Source organism: Gossypium hirsutum, chromosome A12 (assembly GCF_007990345.1).
Source record: "Gossypium hirsutum isolate 1008001.06 chromosome A12, Gossypium_hirsutum_v2.1, whole genome shotgun sequence".
Lineage (NCBI taxonomy): Eukaryota > Viridiplantae > Streptophyta > Magnoliopsida > Malvales > Malvaceae > Gossypium > Gossypium hirsutum.
The window spans coordinates 38,071,605-38,088,056 of record NC_053435.1 but is presented as its reverse complement, the minus strand read 5'-3'; the positions used below and the strand labels follow the sequence as shown (position 1 = coordinate 38,088,056).

The 16,452-nt window shown below is 32.6% G+C and overlaps 1 pseudogene; it reads right to left on the bottom strand.

Moving 5' to 3' along the window:
• Positions 1 to 14,692, bottom strand: part of LOC107938888 (probable xyloglucan endotransglucosylase/hydrolase protein B) — a 37,452-nt pseudogene extending 22,760 nt beyond the window's left edge.
• Between the last annotated feature and the right edge of the window lie 1,760 nt (positions 14,693 to 16,452).

Sequence of the window (16,452 nt, the reverse complement as noted above, 5' to 3'; positions counted from 1 at the left end):
TACATATAAAATTTTACTTATAATTATTTTTTTAAAATTTCTAGTGATTTTCCAAATTTGGAATAGGGGATCAAGAAGTCACTCTGAACCAGTCTTACAGAAATTTAAATATCTCAGAATATAGACTTCTTTTGCTTACTATGTTTTTTTCTTATGAAAATAGACTCAGTAAGCTTTAATTATATATCTCATTCACCACTTAATTCCATTTCTACAATTTTTAGTGATTTTTCAAAAAAACTTCGTTGATATTGTTTCCTAACTGTTCCATGGCCAACTCTTAATCTTTCATAATTTATTTGCATCAAACCTCATTTAGGCATACATAATACCAAAACATGTTCTTATTTAGCTATATCATAAGCTAATCATTACCAAGTATTCACATGCCATTCTTTAATCATATCATAAGGACATACACACAAAATAGCCAAGTCCCTATACATGCCATAACTTAATGTATTTCTATTCACAAAATACCGAGATAACTCATTGATAGTGTGAGGTGATCTCCGATGTCCTTACTATTTTTCGAATTGGCTTTGCGATACTATAAAAAAAGGGAGAAAAGAAAGGGAGTAAGCATAAAGCTTAGTAAGTTTTCATGTAAATAAATAACAACATTCTAAACGAATTATCAAGATAACCTAAACCTTTCAAACATGGACTTGTCTTACCTTTCCTTTGGCACACTCTTTGAATTTTACGTTGAACTATTTGGAATACTAAGGATACACGGGTACCTTTCCTTTTTAAACTTACCATTTCCATGTCTTCACATGGTCTTACATGGTATCCTTGCCTTATGAACTCACCATTTCCATGCCTTGGCATGGTCTTACATAGGATCTTTGCCTTATAGTAGTTTATCAATGCCATGTCTTGACATGGTCTTATACAATTTCCTTGCCTTGTAGAACTTACCAATGGCATGTCTTGGCATGGTCTTACTTGGTATCCTTAAACCCTAATGTCATGACATTTGTATCCTACACATTCCTAAGGTTCAACCGGGACTTTTAAGTATCATTTCTCCGTCAATTCTTGCTTGAATCATCAAGGAATAAATTTACAAAATAAATATATAGATTCTGAAAAATAACATCATTAATTATAAATAATAAAACATTGCATTTATTTACTGCAAACTTACCTCGACAAAAAATACGATCAAATATTTTGATTTAGTCCTCAACCTTTTTCTTTTCTCGGTCTAACCCCAAATTCTGTTCTTCTTGATCTATAATAGAAAATTTAACTTATTTAATATTCACATTTATCAAAACAGTCCTTAACTCTAACTTTGGCAAAATTATGAATTTGCCACTAAACTTTTACATATTTACACTTTTTCCCCAAGGCTCGGAAATGAATCTTTGTCCCTAATTCTTATGTTTTATGACATGCTAATCATTTATTAACCTACGGAAACATCAATTTCCCACTGTAACATGTACTTATGACCATTAGGTATTTTTACCGATTATGTTGTTTTACTCATTTTTGCTTAAAATCGCTTAGCTCAAGTCGTTTAACATAATTTCAAGCTTCATATTCTACCATAAAACATCAAAATAAATACATTTCACCTATAGGTATTTTTCCAAATATGAACCCTAGGTTAAATTATTGCTAGAATAAGCTAAATCAAGTTATCGGGAATTTAAAAACGTAAAGAACATTAAAAACGGGGCTTAGAATCACTTACTATGAAGCTTGGAAGCTTGACAAAACCCTAGCTATGAAGAACCCTTGAAATTTCGGCCTAATGAAGAAGATGGGCACATTTTGCCATCTTTTTCCCTTTTTTAATCTTTTAATTACCAAATGACTAAAATACCCTTCATTAAAATTTTAGTTATTTTTATCTATGTATGTCCACTTTTGTCCATGAAAACCTAATGGTCTAATTACCATTTAAGGACATCTACTTCAATTATACTCTTCAATTTAATCCTTTAGCATCTGAAACTCATATTTATCAACATTTACAATTAAGCCCTAGTAGGCAAATTAAGCATGCTATCTATAAAATTTTCCATCGATACTCTAACACATGCATCTAATCACTCAGTAAATTATAAAAATTAATCAAAATAAACTTTTCTATCTCAGATTTGTGGTTTCGCAACCACTATTCCATTTAGGCCCTATTTTAGGATATTACATATTGAGATGTACATCTATATATAGTCTTAATATGTTAATGGTATGAGAGTGTAAATAGTAAATAGGGGTAAACACATGGATGAGTTGAAAGATATAACTAATTTGAGAAATTATGATTATCTATGAAATGGAAGAAGTAAGTAAACTTGCATATATATGAATATAGGTGAAGATATATCAAACATAAAACTTGATTAGGGCTTGGTTAAATGTCTTGAATTGGACCTTGAATGTGTTTAAGTGTTGGTGTAGATGGAAGACTAATGGGTGAGAAATAAGGCTTGGAAAATAGCCTTATTTTGTCAACATGGGCATGTGTCTTAACCATGTGTGACACACAGCCTGGCACACGAGCATGTGACTTGGCCGTGTAACCCCTGCACCTAAAATAAATTACAAGACAGAGAGTTACACTGGCTAGGGACACAGGCGTGTGCCCTACTCAAATAGCACATGGCCTAAGACACGGGCGTGTCATTTGGCCGTGTGAGCCACACGACCTAACCACATGGGTGTGTGTGCCCTGTACTTAAGAAAATTTTGAAATTTTGAGGAAATTCTCAGAGTCTCCGGTTTAGTCCCGATTCGTTTCTAATGCATGTTTTGGGCCCCGATGGTCTGTTCAAGGGATGTTACAATTATTCTCGGAAAATGAATAGTACATGACTTGAGTTTATTTGGAAATATTCTGTAAACTTCAGTAATACTTTGTAACCCTGTTCTGACGATGGTTACGGGTTAGAGGTATTACATAACTTATTGCTCTCATAAATTACCTTATAATTGTCACACATTTATCACCACAGATGTTGTTGAAATTATGCCAAATATTCTTACCTTTGGGTCAATTAATAAACGCATGAATCACAAAAACATATAATCATCTTGATATTTTAAATAAACTAATCTACACAAAAGAGGTCACTTTGGTGGTATTTTGTTTCAACTAATCTATTTAAAATATTAGACAGACTTAATTAAAATCCATAGCCAAAATCTGAGTTTATTTGTTTCAAAATATCTCTTAATTTTATCTTTCAATCAAATTAAAAGATAATGGTATATATAAATATGTATATATATTTATCCCGAAAAAACATATAATGATGTTGGCAAATATAATAATAGTGAAATAAATCATAAACAACCTCACATAAGACTTCAAATTTAAGCCAAAATAATTTTAATAAAGGTAAACATCATCTTAAGATATCAGACGCTTCATTAATATTTCATCTTTGGAAAAATATTAACTTGTAAGTGATATCTTGGTATAATAATTAAATATTGACAATAAGAACATGTTGAACCATAAATCTTCCTTTGGGCCAATTTATTACTCAAATGTAAAACTAAATAATCGTTACATGTTTATTATCATAGTTGTACATGTAATATTATTAACCTTCAATTGGGCCAATCAATATTAACATAACTTAAGTTACATGCACACAACCTTTTATATTTTAAAATAAAATAATTTATACAAAAAAAATCACTTTGACGACTTATTGTTTCAATTAAGTTATTTAAAAAAATATATAATGATACAATATTCAAATTTAAAATTTATCCAATAGTGAAAAGAAAAAACTATTTTTTTTATTTATAGATTTCGAGATAACCCAAAATAAGTTTGCCTTAATAATGCAATAAAAAATCGAAAACCTTAAACTTTGACTTTTTTTTTCTAAACCTTATATATCAAAACCAAACAGAAGTAATGTAGTGATTCAAACATAAATAATTAACAAGCACATGTATTCATAATTTTGGCATAGAAAATAACACCAAAGCAATTCACGCATATACATGTATTCATAATCAAATAGAAAAACTTACCCTAAATATACCATGTAAATCCCAAATTCTATTTATGATTAAACAGAGATTCACATGAATACTTGAAAAATATTCTCAAGCCAATAAATCTCAAAAACAAAATCATAATAATTGACATATCTCATAATTCATACAATAAATCATATCATCAAAATTTAACCAAATATTTAGAATCATAAGATGCCAAAACCTATATTATGAACCAAATTTAAAACCAAATTTGTTAAACTTGTATTATAGTTGACATGTTATTGAACCAATCTTAAAATTAAATTCCTTAAAACATCCATTGATCAAAACATATATATGAATAAAGCAAGCAGCGAGTTTGATACCATCAATTTTGGTTTATAACTAAACTATGTACTCTAAAATTAACAATCAAATACATATTATACATTGAAAAGCTTGTATAGTCCTATTCCTTGTTAAACTTTGACAAACAATTTTGATTGGTTTTGGCAAATACCAAATAATTGAATTAAAACAAATTGCTATTATCACAAAAATCGTAAAAATATCATTAACTTCTCCAATAATAGATAAATGTGCATTTAGATTTAAAATTCGAAACTAGAATTCAATAAAATTGGACTGAGACCAAAATTCATAGCCATTGCCATATAACAATATAACAAAACACAAATCTATTATTCCTAATACTCGAAACATAGATTTTAAAGATATTACCATAGATAATCAAAATTAAAAAATTGATTCTAATAGTTGAACATATATTACTGCAATTGAAGAATAGCAGTTAAACCAACTTCCATAAAATCAAGAATGCACAGATTCTTAGTTTTGGAAATTCTAGAATAATAAGTTCACTTAATTCCTCATTATCGATTAGCAATGAAATAAGATTGAAACATAATTGAATCTAGAGAATCAACAAATAATAATTGAAGCTCTATGAATACTAAAAATATACATGCCTGCGATTTCTTTAAAATATATAATAATAGACTAAAGAAAAAAAAAAGTCTGCATTCAATGCACTTCAAAACCAAATCTGATTCTCGTTTGTTTTATTACAAGGAATATATAACATAAGCAAAGCCTTTATATATATACACACACGTGTATTGCATTAAAGAAAAACACCAAAGTAATACTACTGAAACATTAATAATATATTCATATTTTAAATTCAATTATCAGGTTTCAATTCCATTAAAATTTATCTTGATTCCTTCGAGAATCAAAACCTTTTTTTTAACAGATTTTCCTTTTAAAACCAACACCTATATAGTTTAGGTTTTCTGACAGAAAGTGAAAAGCCATAAAAAATTCATATTAATCCAAAAATTCAACATTAAATGAAAATCAAATTAAAAGTAACCCTAAAAAGATTGAATCATAATTAATCAAAACCTAAAAAAAATTATCTAGAATTTGAAAGATTCAACATTTTATATAATTGAAATATCATATCTATAAAATTTGAAAAATGAATCAATCCAAAATAATAGAAAATCAATTCATTCTCACTAATTTAATATGACGAGGCTCTGATATCACTTGTTAGAACTGTAAAATCAAAATCTAATATAAAACTTAAAACAAACCATAAATCAGGATCTATCATGTCAAATCTTTAAGAATAAATCAAGAAACAAAACTAGATTCGAAAGTGTACCTGAATTAATTGATTTCTTGAAATCTACAAATCATGGGATTTTGATCTTCCAAATTAGTACACAAGAAATTTAGAGAATATTTACTCTTTCTTTCCTAATGATGGGATATTAGAAAAGAAATCTTGATGCGTGTAATTTGAGGATCATAATCCTAATATATAACTTTGGCACATTAGCCCTAATTTCTAATCAACCTATCATTAATTTGAAATTAGTTACTAGAGTATCTAGCCATATTTTATCCATAATTTTTTTAATAATTAAAGCCCAATAAACCTTAACCAAATTAGATCACTGTAACCTCATAAACCTGGCGTAGACGTTATTGCTAGATTGAGAACGCTAGATTAGCCACCAAAATGGCTAAGCTAACTTACGTTACTTTTTAAGACTTTAAATAAACTCATTTTAGAGAAAACCGTAGTTGTACTTTGAGTTAGCTTCAAAGCATTCATTCATTAGGTCGTGTCTGCTTAGGATTCATTTTAGTGTTGAGAGTGTTATTTTAGTAAAACCGTTTGCTTGTCGCTCTTCTTTAAAGAAAAGACTCGAAGTTAAACGAATGCAGTAGAAAAATCAATTTTCAAGTCATTTTGGAAAATTAGTTGCCTATTGATTTGTTTTCAAAAACAGATCCTTTGCATTGTAGCGGAAACTAGGAAATAATATCAAATTTTACTTAAGTCTGATACCATGTATTATCCGGTTATTATGCTTGAGTAATCCCTGCATGTAAAAATCCCCAAAAGAAAAGTTACCAAGCCACGGACCAGAAATAATTAAAAATTACGAGCCAAAACCAATAAAGACTTAATAATACTTAATTAAATAATAATAATCCGAGATCCAAGTTGATTCTCTGAATGTTGAGTCTGGTCCTAATTTTATGGTTTACCTGAAAAGTTAAACACTATTGGGGGTGAGCTTATGAAAAGCTCAGTGTGAGTCAAATAATCATTTAAACGGGAAAAAACATCAAATACAATGAAACATATTAGCATTAATAGAAGAAAACATAACCATCATAGGAATTCCATATCATTACATAATCGTTATCAAATTGATGTCAAACAGTGTATAAGCATAGGTCATCATTCATTCGAGTAACAATCATTATTTTCGATTCCGTTCAATAAACAAAATATAATACGTAGCATAAATCAATAACATTCGAATATGTCGTACACATGATGCAATGCAAAAAGGTTCCTACCCATACCATCCGCTACACACCACGAGTTCCTCAGAACCTGTCTGCCAAACTCCAAAACATTATCAGCATAGCTCAATGTGGTAAAACCACCATGTAATCAATAATGCATAAAATCTGTCGGATATCAAAGTGCGATACAATCGCCAATAACATATAATATGCGATAAAATTGCCAATCCCCTCGGTACTCCAGGTGCAGTGCACTGACTATGAATAATACAGACTTAACATGCCGCCAGTACTCCATGGAACTCCTCTGTCAACCACAAAATCCCAACCCATTGCATATGCAATATGTCACACAATCTCATACATAATCATGTCTCAATACTTTTCACATTTGATCGGTACGCTAGGTGCAGTGCACTGACTACGAATAATACGGACTTAATATGCCACCGATACTCCACGGAACTCCTCCGTCAACCAAAAAATCCCAACCCAATGCATATGCAATATGTCACACAATCTCATACATAATCATGTCTCAATACTTTTCACATTCATTTGACATGCTTAGCATGTCCTTAATAATCACATACTTTCAGTAAATGGAAACAGTGTTCCAATCTTTCAAATTACCATTGTGTTGATATCAACCAATATCATTCAATTTCACATACTTTACAGATTTTCATTGTGCATAAATAGCACCCTTTTTAGTACACAATATAACAAATATCTCATGTATTTAAATCATACATAAGCTTAATATCTCAATTCATTGTATCATTCAATCAAACATTCTCATATATCTTAACTCAAATATGCAGTTACAAACTCAATCAAACATCCATACTATCAAACTAACACTTTTGCCAACATGTCAGTCTTTTAAGGCTCGAAACATAACTGTTTGGCCACTGACAAAATCAATAATTTGGCTATTAAGCCAATCCAATAAGCAAGCTAATTTATCAAATATAGCATGATATTTAACATTTTCAAACGATTTTATGAGTTTAAGACCCATACCTTATTTTTCACTTCCTCGCAACACACTAGCGAATCTTCCAATTTTCCTTAATAATTCCTTAAACGAACCTAAACCAAAATTCAGTATAAATACAATAAATTTACCATTAAACCAGACCCCAAAAACCCAATTATTAGTTCAAACCAATCATTGGAATTATAACTATTTTATGAATCCAAACTAGTTAGATTCCTTACATTGTATCAATGCAAACCGTACTTACAATCATTCTTTTCCTTTACGGATGGTTTGGGCCGTTTGGGTCAGCACATAATTCAATAATATACTGTAAAATCAGTAGCTAATTAATTATTAGATTCATTCATTTAATCAAATCATAACCTTTACCCAAAAACTATGTCGAAATAAGAAACTAGTTACCCTTATTGCACTTACACTTCACGATTTGTGGGATCTGAATGGATAATCGATCAAGAAGGTTTTTCCCTAATTGAAATGGGTTTAAAAGCTGATTAGGATGGCTGAAGAACTCAAATTAATGCTGGAAAAATATAGGCAAGAACGAAGAAATAAAAAAGCTTCCTTTCTTACACATAGGCGTACGGACCACTACCCATGGTAGCTAAAATTGGGTCTGAATTTTAAAACGGTTTGAGATCTCATTAAATTATGGAAAAATAACTTTGAAATCATTTAAAATCCCCCAAATTATATATCTAGAAATTTAGGTTTTGAATGGACAAGATTAATTAAGAAATTGAATAGAGAAGAGATCTTACCCAAGCTAGTCGAGAGAAACGACAATGGCACTTTCTTGGCAATGTTCAAGATCGATCTTGGAGTTCAGGATTTCAGATTTGGGGCTGATCTTAATGAGGAAAAATTACAGCAATATGGTGGAGAATATGTTAATAAATCTTGTGGCAAAAAGAAAAAGAAGAAAGAGATGGTAAAACTAGGTATAGGCGACGACAATGATAGGAGAAAGAAAGAAAATTGAAGAGAAAAGAGGAGAGGAAGAGGGTGAACGGCTTGAGTAGTTAAAATTTGAATTAAAGGCTAAAAAATACAATAAAAAGTTATATTTATACTTAGGGTTAAAGGGTATGGATGGCACATACATTAAAAAAATAAGGGATTTTACAAAATTTAATTATTTCGTAAGGGAAAGGATTCGAACTTGAGAACTCATTTAATTTCCATACTTTCTCATTTTTGTTTTAACCATTAGGATTTTTCCTCATTCTTGAAATAATTTTGGAATATTTATTTTAAAAACAAGGCATGTCACATACTAGGGTTAAGGCAAAAATTGCAAGATAATAAAAACGGTTAGAGAGAAGGGATTTGAACTTGGGTTTCGAGGAATGTTTCACTAGCACTTAACCAACAAACCAATACCTCATTTATTTCCTAAAAATGCATAGATCATTTAAAAATTAAGGTATGATCACTCTCTCTCAATTCACAAACCCGATTCTACTAACCCCCGATTATTGGGATGTTACAATTCTCCCCTCCTTAAGGAAATTTCGTCCTCGAAATTTTCTTGGTCACAAAATTTGTTACCCTTTTTCCTTCAAACCAGGCCACCAAGCTGTCACTGTGCAACTCTAGTTCCAACACAATTCCAGACAATGCGTCTCCTTAAATTCCCAACATATATTTTGCATATCTAATTAAGGAAACGTTACTAACAGATTCCTCTATCCTAATTCCCAATTTTAACAAAAACTCTACTGGATTATGCTTACCACAATATCTACAAATCAGAACCTTAGCTGATCTAATAGTTTCTCCAATAATAACTACTACAACCTTTCATTGAGGTCTAACTCATCTGGCCCACTTTAAGGGTCGCGAATTTGGTCCAGTGGAAGCAGACTCTCTATGTTTTCGAATTTTATTCTTTTCCTTTCTTTTGCACTCTAAGCATTTAGTCCCTTCCTCCATATTATTCCTTTCAACCATAACCTTGAAAACATTTTCTAAGACTCCCAATATTGCTTGAGACACTGCATCATCGCCAACCTCTTGGTTTTCACCTTTACAAGTAGGCGTAATTCCTTGAGAAGCAAATGACTCAAATTGGGTAGCTCGACGCTGAGCCCCGTGGTCCCTCATTCTATGCTTATTCATTATGTATCCTATGATCTTAAACTTGGTATACAATTTTATAAAAAAAAATAATCACTATCTAACTTCAATCAATTTTCAGTTTTCTATATTACAATTCAAAGAAAAAGTTAAATACTAACTTTTTCAGTTCTATGTCTACAATAATACACCTCAAGTGTTTACCTGTAACTTAATAGCATCTTTTCTATGACAACCGAAATCGGAATCTCGAACCTGAGTTTCAAAGAAAAAAAAACAAGGGATGTCGCATACTAGGGTTTAGGGCAAAATTTGCAAGATAATAAAAATGGTGAGAGAGAAGGGTTTTGAACTTGGGATTCAAGGAATGTTTCACTAGCACTTAACCAACAAACCAATACCTCATTTATTTCCTAAAAATGTATCGATAATTTAAAAATTAAGGTATAATCATTCACTCTCAATTTACAAACTCAATTATACTAACCCCTGATTGTTGAGATGTTACAATCACTTTTAATTTGGACTAATCTATTATGATAGTAAATAATAATAACATGTAATTAATTAATTATATATGTGATGTCCATATGTTTCAACAATCTGTTCATATGTTTTGAAATAATAGTTTAGAAATGATTTTAAAAAATTACTTTCAAGTTGAAAGTTTTTTCGAGTCCCATTAAAGGTCATAAAAGTATGTCAGCCACTCTAAAGTATTTAATGATAGCCAAAGATAAAAAAAAACCTAAAAGATCACCAAAAGTTGAAATTAGATAAGTAGGAAATGAGAGACTAACACAATCTGATAGGAGTTCCAAAGCACAGAGTAGGAATGGTAGGCTTTTGTTGGGTCAAACCAAAGATAAATCCTTTGTTCTCTATCACCCTTTCCTACAGTGAACACATTTGTCTGTAAAATGTATAGCTGGCCCATTCTATTCCCCAAGAACTCAAAATCTATCTCGTCATGCTCCAAATTTTGAGAAGATAACTGTAATGCAAGAGATCAATTAAACAAATTTTAAGCTTTACTTGCAAGGAGTCAAGTTGTATCAATCTAGCAGTGGGGCAAAAATTATGCTCACATAGATAGCAGTAATAGTTCCAACATAGTCTCTAGAAACTAGCTCTACTTGCTTATTAAAATGTTCAAACAAGTAGGATCCTTTTGACTGGAAACCAGTACCAATATATTTGTCAAGGTAAAGCTCAATCTAGTAGCCTCCATTGTAGCACTTAATGTGATCAAAAACCCATGTAGGCACATAGTTTCTCTCGAATGGAGCTGCTATTGGCCTTCTAGGTGGTACTGACTGTAACACCCCAAACCCGGCCCAAACGTTATGGCCGAATCTGACGTGCCACATTGAAGTTAAAAATCCATGTTTCGTTTTAGTGCTTTAAAAACTGACTTTTGTTAAGCTAACAAACTGAATGGGAGTTGGGCACCAGGTAGGAATCTGTAATAGAGGAGGTGAGCCATGAAGGCTACTTAAGTACCAAGCTCTTCGATTGGATCCAATCCTAGACATGCCCACAACCATTGCCACACTTTGGTGCTAGGTTAGTTTTGAAAAAAATGAGTTGCAATCCATTTAAGTCGATATTTTTGATAAATCGATTAATTGTATCGTTGCGTTTATTTTGGAAACAATTATCATTTTGGAAATGCGCCCTAGGTCTAACTCATATTGTTATCAGAAACATATAGGGTATAAAATAAAATAATCCCAGAAAAATAATTAAAATGGCCTTATTACAACCCAAAACCAAATAATAATATTAATAAGATAAAACTTATAAAGAAATAAATCAGCTACTTATTGCAATTTAAAGAACCAGAAACAGTAGTGTGGCCATCTCTGAGTCCCTCGTAGCTCCAAACCATCTAAGCTTAGGGATTACCTGCACAGTTAGAAACGGGGTGAGTTTACAAAAACTCAGTGTGTAATCCCAATAACAAACAAACAGTGAAAACACAGTGTCAGTACAATCTGGGCCAAAGCCCTATTTAGTCTTGGCATATACTGGGCCGAAGCATTTCGTTTAATGGTTACTGGGCCAAAGCCTTTTCATAAATCATATCACTGGGCCGAAGCCTTATCATAAATCATATCACTGGGCCGAAGCCTTTTCATAAATCATATCACTGGGCAGAAGCCTTTACTGTAAACGATATGGCCCTTAGGCCCATTTCAATATCACATGTAATGTCAATGGATGTATGCAAGCCCATTTGGGGAGACTACTCGACCCACCATCTGCTACTCTCCACCTGTACCAACCAACACACCATGTGGGGAATGATTCAACCCACCCAACCAACACACCACTGGCAGCATAGTTGCTTTATCATATATCTAGAGGCCTAGCCTCTTTTAATAACTGGGGCAAAGCCCTTTTTGGTAAACTGGGGCAAAGCCCTTTTCGGTAAACTGGGGCATAGCCCTTTTAGCACTTCCTCCATTTATAAAACCCAACCCATGCAACATGTCATGTATGCAGAATGTCATGCCCATATTTGAATCAAACAATCACAGTCAATTCATTCATATCACCAACATATATTCACAATCAAATCCGTCAACCACACAGTCCAAGTCAGTCACTTGCCCACAAGGGCAAAACAGTTATTTTTCACATTATAAGGGTAATTTGGTAATTTTACCAAATATCAGGGTTTTCCATGTTCATCAACAATTATCAAAATTTTTGAGTGTTTAAACAATGATCTTTAACCCACTTTATCAAACTCGGGCTTTTGGGCCCAAAACCTCTAATGGGCCCTACGAATGCCGATTTAGCCCATTAAGCCCACATGATCCAAATTTTACAACAGTACTAACCGTGTTAACATGCAACTTTTCCAGATTCCATTTTCTATCAGTTTTACCCAAATGGGCCCGAAGCCCATTGGGCCCGATTTTAGCCCATTGAGGCCCAACTTACCATCATGCACAAAATTGCGCTCTTACCTACTCCATCGATCCAAAAACTAATCATATCGTATCTATCGCATCTTTAAGCAAAGGCAAAATCACAAGTTCCCGAAATGCCAAACTTTTAGCATTTCGGCTTTTCGGCGAATATTAATCTAAGCTACTGCGAGGGTTATTACACAACTGTTATGGGTTGAAGTTGAAACGTTTCCAAAATCAATCACCTACGATAACCACCACCTATCACTCAAACTTAACTAATCCAATATCAATATATGTAAATCCTAAGCACATCAGTCATACAGAACTAAGGGCATATTCGTCATTTTACCATACAGGGGTATTACGGTCACTTTACCCTACAGGGGCTTACGGTCTTTTTACCTATTAGGGGTATTTTAGTCATTTCATCCTACAAGGGTATTTTGGTAAATCTACTAACCAAGGGTATTTCAATAATTTTGTAAACCAATGGTATTTCTATAATTTTTAGAAAGTCAAGGGTATTTCTGTAATTTTGTAAATCAGGGATATTTTGGTAATTTTACAAATTGAGGGTATTTCGGTAATTTCAAAAACTAATGGTATTTTGGTAATTTTACAAACTAGGGGTATTTTGGTAATTCTACCCTATAAGGGTATTTCAGTAATTTCATAATCGAGGGTAAAACGGTAATTTCACAATCGAGGGTAAAACAGTAATTCTGTAAATCAAGGGTAAAATAGTAATTCTATAAATCGAGGGTAGTTTGGTAATTTTACAAGTTGAGGGCATTTCTATAATTTGGTAAACTAAAGTATTCTAAACAGGGATAACAATACGAATAGCCCTAAAGCCCATTCTTAGCCCAAATGGGCCCACACGCTCATGTGGCCCTTTTAGCTCAAATCTAGCCACAAATATGAGATTCACCTAGCCTAGTCCAATATTTACTACACAATCAAACAACTTATCCAATTGGGCCCGTAGGCCCATTGGGCCCACATAGCCCCTTTCGGCCCATCGCGGCCCGAAGTAGCTATTCTACAGCTAAAGTAGTGAGAAATACACACCTGATAGGAGACTGGAGTTAATCCACACTCCGAGCACTCTTAGCTAATGCCCAACCCAAACGAGCACGCCATACAACGAAAGGGTTCAGCCAAGAAAGGTACCTTTACTCTCCTCATGGTTCCCTCTATTTAAAGCCAGCTTCGCATCCACTCTTAAGTTAGCTTCCCGATGTGGGATCCTTCCAACATCAGAGTTTAAATTCAACACCAACTCTTGCCACCCCCTGTTAGCAAAATAAATGCTCCTTGCTTGCCATGGGATTCGAACCCATGCCTCCTCTCAGATGCTCCACACGCTACTTGCGACTAAGCCACAAGGCTTTTTGTGTCATATTTTATGCCCAATTAATTATAAGGTCTAAAGGCCAAAGTCCAGGTTCCCTTAAAAAAAACCAAAATAAATTGCAAGAGCCAAGGCTTGAACACAGGCTCCCATACAACCTTAATGACGCCACAACCACTAGACTACAAGCTTCCTTGTGTCATTTATTTAACACAATAATTTAAAAGCCCTCATCCAAGCATCCAGGTTTTTTTTCCTCTTAATACCAAAATTTTTGCTAAAGCCCAAGTTTGAACCCAAGATTTCTCTAACACTTCTCAAGGCCATTAACCACCAAAGCGGACATTTAATTATGTTATTTCATTGCACAATTAAATACTTATATACAACCTCCTTACGGACCCGCACTCAAGGCCCAATACTTCTAAGCCCAAATTCGGGGTGTTACACTGACATTGTTCCAAAGGCCATAAACAAAAAACCCAGCAAAAGAATCCAAATTGGTGAAGACATGCTTCTGCACAACATCAATCTAACATTTAGATAAAACCAATATAAAAAAGAATAAAAGATAGAAAAAAGAACTTAGAGGTCTTGCATACCCAAATGAACAAGGGAAGTAATGTGATGGTCTGAGTTGAAGTATGAAGGAAACTAACCCAAGGTTGAGGCTTTATAGAGCATTTGGTTTCAATGATTGTGGTTGTTCTTGTATTATTGTAACAACCCATTTTTTAGTGAAATCAGAAGAGTGGTTTCAGGACCACAAATTCAACCCAAAAATAAGGTTTATTTTTACTTCATTACATGGTCCATATTATAATAGGCATGTCATGTGAAAATGTTGATAGTAAAATTTTATATATTAAGTGCTTAATCACGAGAAGGACTAAATCACATAAAATGCGAAAGTTGAATTCTAGTAGCTATAAGGATTAAATAGCTATGAAATTAAAATCTAGAGGTCCTTGTATGGTAATTAGACCATTAAAGAAACTTATGTAGTTTCTTAGTGACTCATCCATAGAAAAATTAAAAAAGGTCAACGACTAAATTGGAATTTGAAACAATTAAATTAATTAAAAGATGATAAAAGAAAATATTATCTTATTTTCATCATCTTCAACCTAAAAACACATGGAAACCTTAGGTGAGAGAAAAGAAACTTTCAAGGCCTAATTAGATAAGTTTCATTGTCCCATTTTTAGTAATTTTGGAATTTTTAAAATTGGGATAGCATAATCTCTCTATTTGAGGGATTAATTTGAAACGTTATCAAGGTATGAAAAATGGGTCATGGATGTATATGCTGGAAATTAGAAATTTATGGTAGAAAATGAAAGATTATTGATAGATAAACATCTTTTACAAAGTGATTTTTGATGAAAACATGATTTAGAGACTAAAATGAAAAGTTGTAAAATTTGATGAAAAATTCTAAATTTTTATGAATACATGTGCTGGGAAATTTGTAATGGGGCTTTGGATAGGCTTGGAATAGGGAGTAATTTGCACAAGTTTCATTTTTCGGGCCTAGGGACAAAATCATAATTTAAGGAAAAGTTAGAGGCAAAATGGTAATTTTGCCTAGGACGTAAATTGAGTCCATTTGAATATGAAATGTGTGAAATTGATGGTTAAATTCATTTATATAGATCTGGACAACACGAATTTGAGGTTAGATCAAGGAAAAGAAAAGGTTTAGGATTAGTAGATTTTATATGCGAACAAGTGTCAAGGTAAGTTTGTGTAACTTAATCGGGTATGTAATTATGTTAATTAAATATTATGTTTGTATGTAATGTGATATATGTTGATGTGCTTTACTTGTATGCTATAATGGAAAAAAGTGATATATGCTTGAAATAGTGATAAAGGGTTAAGTCCTGATTGAATATAAATTCCGATGATTATATGCACTTTCCCAAAACTAATAGGTCCTGCATTTGTTGCACACAGGATTTAGCTCAGATGAGTAATCCCATTGACCTTGTTATAGAAAGGATTTAGGTCGGACGAGTAATCCTGATATAATACCTCTTGAGCATGCATTATCATTAAGGTTTAGGCTGAACTGGTAATCTTAATCGAACTCCTCTGAGCTTACGTTATATAAAGGATTTAGCCTGGATTGGTAATCCTGATATTCAATAAGTGGCTCGAGAGAGTGGTTTTTGGTTAAGTGCCCTAAGGGGTACCTTTGAGTAAGGAATTAACAGATTATTGAACCGAACACTTCGGGTGTACTACTTAAGCATCCATCGAAATTCAAT